The sequence below is a fragment of the Rattus rattus genome, chromosome 1 (genome assembly GCF_011064425.1).
Source record: "Rattus rattus isolate New Zealand chromosome 1, Rrattus_CSIRO_v1, whole genome shotgun sequence".
In the NCBI taxonomy this organism is placed as follows: domain Eukaryota; kingdom Metazoa; phylum Chordata; class Mammalia; order Rodentia; family Muridae; genus Rattus; species Rattus rattus.
This window is the reverse complement of record NC_046154.1, coordinates 136,841,405-136,848,781: the sequence shown is the minus strand read 5'-3', so window position 1 is coordinate 136,848,781 and position 7,377 is coordinate 136,841,405.

Here is a 7,377-nt window from a genome sequence, read left to right as displayed (position 1 = left end):
CACTTGCTAAATCTCCTTGAGACCAGGAATCCAAGTAGGCACACTCAAGTTTATCTTTTTGTTTGATTCTCCTGAATAAATTTTCAGGCGGTCTACCTCTATCAAATCTGATCAGTATGACTCTGTGAGGTTTCCAGAGCCTAATCACATACCTAGCAATAGCCTCAACTTGAGCCACAACAAAAGCTGCACTGACCCCATTTTTTATCTCTGCCTTCTCTCTGTTCCTTTTATCTCCTTTTCTTTTCTTTTTTTCTTTCGAGACCTTTTCTCCCTCTGACATACTTTCTTGTTGCTCTGTAAGGACCCTCTGACCTGTCCTAACGGCTCTCACGGCTTCCTCACATCGTTTATCCTCTAAGCAGGCAGGGACCATTCGCAAAAGAGGTTTTGGTCCGGGCTTAAGCTTGCCGTCTGTGGCTTCTCTATCCCACACAAAGAAAAAAAGGAACAAAATTACCAGCGTTGCCCACAAAGGATCCATAACTTTAGGTTTCCTCACAGTGGCTCTCCACCTAGGCCCATATCTTTCTTCCTCATATATGGCTGCCTCTTCCTCTAATTCCTCCTCCTCCGACTCTGACAACTCTTGCTCAGAGTCACTGCCAGCCAGTTCTAAGGCTTCTAATTCTTTTAATGGATACAAAGTATCCTCTCCGGATGACTTGTACTTCGTCCTCCGGGCATACATATTTTTTCCTCCAGCTGCGTTTCTTCTGCCTTTTGTATCTCTTTCACTTTTGTTTTAGTAACCTTTTTCTTTTTGCACGCTCCTAATTTCTTACTCCGCTCCGTTTCTGACATGCTCTCTTAAATCCAAAAAGGGGCATGCCTCTTGGAAGCCTAATTTCTCACTCTGCTCCGTTTCTGACATGCTCTCTTCCAAAAAGGGGCATGCCTCTCGAAGCTTACCTTTTAATTTACCTTCTTGCAGTTCTGAATCCTCTTCAGCACACTGAAGGGTCCCCTTGGCACCGGCGATGTTGGTTTCCGGGTTTCGGCACCACTTATCGCACGCCCAATGTCCTGCCAGCAAGAACGACGCGCGGCAACAGGATTCTACTCCGAACAAGCCTTTACTGTGTTACAGCTCTCTTTGTGTTACAGCTCTCTTAGTGTTACAGCTCTCTTAAACAGGGACCCCGAGCAGCAAAGTCGCTCGACTTATATACACAACAGTATGCTAATTATCTCTCAAGGATTGGTGGGGCATGGATCACCCCACTATCACCCCACTACTTGTCCTCCAGGGATTGGCGGAGAATGAATCACCCCATTAGCATGGTACCGCCCCTCATTAGCATATTAATGGTCAACTGACACCTGGTGCAAAAACCGCACGTGTGCAGAACCGTTGTTCACCACTGGAGGGCTCCCTACATCTCATTATCGTATGGCCACCCTAGCAAGGGGACAAGCCTGTACATGCACAGTAAGTTGTCGAGATCCAGACAAAGCTGGATGTCGGGGCCATCTTTGTTTCGCCGCGCCGCTCTCTACACCAACTGGCTAATACTACTGAATTCTCCCTCAAGTTGTGTTATTATCTCCAGTAAATCATTCTATTAATATATAAAATAATAAAAAATTTAAAAATTAATTATAGAACAATTTAACAAACCCCTATGGTGATGCATGCTTCTTATGCTAACACTCAAACAGCTAGAGAAGGAAAATTGTCATGAGTTCCAGGACAAACTCAACTACCTACTAAATTTAAGGCCAGTGTGGGCTGTGTAGCCAGGTCCTGTCTCAAAACGAGGAACAAAATGAAACCGAAGGAATTTAACCACATAACAATCACTGCACCCTTCCCGGAGTTAATTTTATCTTCCTACATGGTTGATAAATAACAGTACTCTAGTGTTGAGGCATTTAGGGAAAAGAATAAAAAACTCAATTCATACTAAAATAAGAATATTTTCAGAAGCCACAAGAATCTGATGCAGAAATGGCAAACTCATTAGATGTGATTTGAAGCCTTTGGTGCCAGTTAAGGCCAAATGAAGAATCAGTGAAAACTCCCATCCCACCTCAGCATAGTTTGTGTGTCAAGCAATATCAGCTAAGTGGTAGACAATGGAGGTACCTGGGTCTAACTCAATCTCCCAGAAATCACAGCTTCACTCTGTTTTATTGATTAATAGAAAAGACTTTTTGACCAGTATGACCTACAATCACAGATGATAACTCAAGAGGACTCAAACTGCTCTCAAATATCTCAGACCACAGAGAGCCACTGTGCAGAGTGGAGGGAAAGGTTATGTTACTGTATTCTCTCTCCATCCCCCTGAATTGTAAAATGGAACAATCCCCATGCAAAAGCAAGGCTGTGCAGAGGACCAACATTAGCATTCCATTATCCCGGGGCACTTCTTTTTTTTTTTTCTTCTCAGCCTATTTTTTATTTGTATATAGGAGGGCTACAACATTTTTTGAATTATCTTGTATCTTTGCTGATGGTGCTTATCAGCTATAGGAGTTCCCTGGTAGAATTTTTTGGATCATTCAAGTATACAATTATGTCATCTGTGAATGGTGATACTTTCCAATATCTTCCTTCTTTCCAATTTGTATCTCCTTGATCTCTTTTAGTTGTCATATTGCTCTAGCTAGTACTTCAAGCATTATATTGAATAGATACATAGAGAATGGACAGCTTTGTTTTGTTCATGATTTTATGGACTTGCTTTGAGTTTCCCTCCATTTAATTTGATGTTGGCTATTGGCTTCCTGTATACTGCGTTTTTTACATTTAGGTATGTCTTTTGTATCTTTCATCTCTCCAAGAATTTTATCATGAAACAGTGTGGATTTTTTTAAGACTTCTTTTGGCATCTAATGTGATTATCATGTAGCTTTTTTCGTTCAGTTTGTTAACATAGTTGACTTCATTGGCAGATTTCCATATGTTGAATTATCCTAAGTTTCTGGGATGAAACCTGTTAGATCATGGTGGATGATCTTTTTGATGCGTTCTCAGGTTTGGTTTGTGAGATTTTGTTTTTTATCTTTATTAACTTGAGTATTTCGTACTTACATTTCGATTGTTATTCCCCTTCCCAGTTTCCAGGCCAACATTCCCCAACCCCTCCCCCTCCCCTTCTATATGGGTGTTCCCATCCCCATCCTCCCCCCCATTACTGCCCTCCCCCCAACAATCATGTTCACTGGGGGGTTCAGTCTTGGCAGGACCAAGGGCTTCCCCTTCCACTGGTGCTCTTACTAGGCTATTCATTGCTACCTATGAGGTTGGAGCCCAGGGTCAGTCCATGTATAGTCTTTGGGTAGCGGCTTAGTCCCTGGAAGCTCTGGTTGGTTGACATTGTTGTTCATATGGGGTCTCGAGCCCCTTCAAGCTCTTCCAGTCCTTTCCCTGATTCCTTCAACGGGGGTCCCATTCTCAGTTCATTGGTTTGCTGCTGGCATTCACCTCTGTATTTGCTGTATTCTGGCTGTGTCTCTCAGGAGAGATCTACATCCGGTCCTGTCAGTCTGCACTTCTTTGGTTCATCCATCTATTCAAGTTTGGTGGCTGTATATGTATGGGCCACATGTGAGGCAGGCTCTGAATGGGTGTTCCTTCTGCCTCTGTTCCTAACTTTGCCTCCCTATTCCCTGCCAAGGGTTTTCTTGTTCCCCTTTTAAAGAAGGAGTGAAGCATTCGCATTTTGGTCATCTGTCTTGAGTTTCATGTGTTCTAGGCATCTAGGGTAATTCAAGCATTTGGGCTAATAGCCACTAATCAATGAGCGCATACCATGTGTGTTTTTCTGTGATTGGGTTACCTCACTCAGGATATTTTCCAGTTCCATCCATTTGCCTATGAATTTCATAAAGTCATTGTTTTTGATAGCTGAGTAATATTCCATTGTGTAGATGTACCACATTTTCTGCATCCATTCCTCTGTTGAAGGGTATCTGGGTTCTTTCCAGCTTCTGGATATTATAAATAAGGCTGCTATGAACAGAGTGGAGCACGTGTCTTTGTTATATGTTGGGGCATCTTTTGTGTACATGCCCAAGAGAGGTATAGCTGGGTCCTCAGGTAGTTCAATGTCCAATAGTCTGAGGAACCTCCAGACTGATTTCCAGAATGGTTGTACCAGACTGCAATCCCACCAACAATGGAGGAGTGTTCCACTTTCTCCACATCCTCGCCAGCATTTGTTGTCACCTGAGTTTTTGATCTTAGCCATTCTCACTGGTGTGAGGTGAAATCTCAGGGTTGTTTTGATTTGCATTTCCCTGATGACTAAAGATGTTCAACATTTCTTTAGGTGTTTCTCAGCCATTCGGCATTCCTCAGCTGTGAATTCTTTGTTTAGCTCTGAACCCCATTTTTTAATAGGGTTATTTGTCTCCCTGCGTTCTAACTTCTGGAGTTGTTTGTATATTTTGGATATAAGGCCTCTATCTGTTGTAGGATTGGTAAAGATCTTTTCCCAATCTGTTGGTTGCCATTTTGTCCTAACCACAGTGTCCTTTGCCTTATAGAAGCTTTGCAGTTTTATGAGATCCCATTTGTCGATTCTTCATCTTAGAGAATAAACCATTGGTGTTTTGTTCAGGAAATTTTCCCCAGTGCCCATGTGTTCCAGATGCTTCCCTAGTTTTTCTTCTATTAGTTTGAGTGCATCTGGTTTGATGTGGAGGTCCTTGATCCACTTGGACTTAAGCTTTGTACAGGGTGATAAGCATGGATCGATCTGCATTCTTCTACATGTTGACCTCCAGTTGAACCAGCACCATTTGCTGAAAATGCTATCTTTTTTCCATTTGATGGTTTTGGCTCCTTTGTCAAAAATCAAGTGCCCATAGGTGTGTGGGTTCATTTCTGGGTCTTCAATTCTATTCCACTGGTCTATCTGTCTGTCTCTGTACCAATACCATGCAGTTTTTATCACTATTGCTCTGTAATACTGCTTGAGTTCAGGGATAGTGATTCCCCGTGAAGTCCTTTTATTGTTGAGGATAGTTTTAGCTATCCTGGGTTTTTTGTTATTCCAGATGAATTTGCAAATTGTTCTGTCTAACTCTTTGAAGAATTGAATTGGTATTTTGATGGGGATCACATTGAATCTGTAGATTGCTTTTGGTAAAATGGCCATTTTTACTATGTTAATCCTGCCAATCCATGAGCATGGGAGATCTTTCCATCTTCTGAGGTCTTCTTCAATTTCTTTCTTCAGAGGCTTGAAGTTTTTATTGTACAGATCTTTTATTGCTTGGTTAAAGTCACACCGAGGTACTTTATATTATTTGGGACTATTATGAAGGGTGTCGTTTCCCTAATTTCTTTCTCGGCTTGTTTCTCTTTTGTGTAGAGGAAGGCTACTGATTTATTTGAGTTAATTTTATACCCAGCCACTTTGCTGAAGGTGTTTATCAGATTTAGTAGTTCTCTGGTGGACCTTTTGGGATCACTTAAATATACTATCATATCATCTGCAAATAGTGATATTTTGACTTCTTCTTTTCCAATCTGTATCCCCTTGATCTCCTTTCATTGTCTGATTGCTCTGGCTAGAACTTCAAGAACTATATTGAATAAGTAGGGAGAGAGTGGGCTGCCTTGTCTAGTCCCTGATTTTAGTATCCCGGGACACTTCTTTATCTCACATAGGCACACATGTCCACATATACATGTCACTTCAGTTCCTAATTAAACTGCTGTCTTCACAATTAAGGCCATTCTCATTTCTGAGCCTATTTGAATTTTACCAGTTCCTAGAGATGAAAGTGATTTGCTTTTGTATTTGTCTTATTCCTAAATATATTTTTTAGTAATTTAATAGATGCATTTCAGATTGAATAAGCACTGAGGTTGGACCCTCACAGGGCTTTAAAATGCAGGCTTGTCTCTCACATGTCTCCTGCCTCATACTAGACAAGGCTCCCAGGAGGCACAAAGGGGGAAGTGTTTAAAACTGCAGCAAGCACAAGTCAAGTAAATGCCTGGGCTCTGTGTTTCAGTTCTACAGGAAGCTTATATACTCAAGGTATGGTAGCTGAAAACATTCTGGACTTGGCCATCATACAATTAATCAAACGATTTTACACATGTGTATAAACTATATGTTTATATACCATACATATTCATCTATATGTTAATAACAAAGGATCCGAAGATGTGATTGTTTTTGATCAGCAATAAGTTTTTTGAAAACATATTCTAAGCATTATTTTTCAGTTACCTGCCTTTCATCTAGCAATCTGGCAGGGTAGTTTTGAACCATATTTTGCAAAAAAGGATTTCAAACTAATGGACTGCATGCTTCCTTGTGCTGTGTTGATTGTCTGTACTTTGCCTACACTTTTCCCTTCTTCCATAAGTCCTGTCTTGGGAGTGACTGATTTCATTAGGATAATTTTTTTTAATCTCTTCAACATATTATATTGTGATGATGATAACATTTCAACTTTTCTGGACAGACAAGGACCATTCAGGGGCCCATGCCCTCCCCCAGTGGGCTCTCTCTATTGCCTCTAGGTTACCCAATAGTGAAATGCTTGGTAATCCTCTTAGCATGACCTCTCAAATTGGATCCAATTACTTCCTACCTGCAAGAAGCCTTCAGTCTTGGAACCTTGGATATAAGGCCATTTGCAGAACAGGAAGTGACTAGAGTCTCTGAGAATAGAAAACCTCATTCCTGGCTCTGATGGGGAAAGCTGTGGAGCAATCAGGAAGTCATTTCAATATGTTAACAGCTGTGAGTAAGTTTCAGAATTTGCGATGAATAACCCAGGCTCTCTTCATCCCAAAAAATTATATTAACAACACTAAGGAGAAAAATCTGTGGAGAAAAGCAACATCATCTAGAAGAATGTTCCCGAAGGACTCAGTTGACATAGAATATGTATAAGTGGGAGCTCTCTTCCAATAAAGTGATGTCTCATTTTCTGGGCATCCTTACAGAGTTAAGGTATGATGCTATATTGAGATAAGATGTCAAGAAATATTTTTACATCTCTGTGCATGCTAACAGAACCTATTTTGCATTTTGTATTTTCTTCATGATACCAGAGCAGAATGGGTTGTTGTACTGTGTTTCAAAAAGCAGGAAGCAAAAAAATGAACCCCAGCAAAAATACTGTGTTTGCCAGGTACCAGTGGGTCCCCCGGGATCACTGAGGTAGAAGGACAGTTGGCCACATCAGTAAATGGCCCTGGCACTGGCAACAGTCTGCTCTTACTACCAGTGAGTTGTGTATACACAGATTTGCCCAATCACCAGTGGAAATCAATGTTCTGAATTGTGCTGTTACTAAACATATATGCATTCTTTTCACCTTGTTCTATAACTAAAAATTACAGGGCAAAAATTCTTTACATGGCATTCATATCACATTGGGTACTATACACCATCTAGA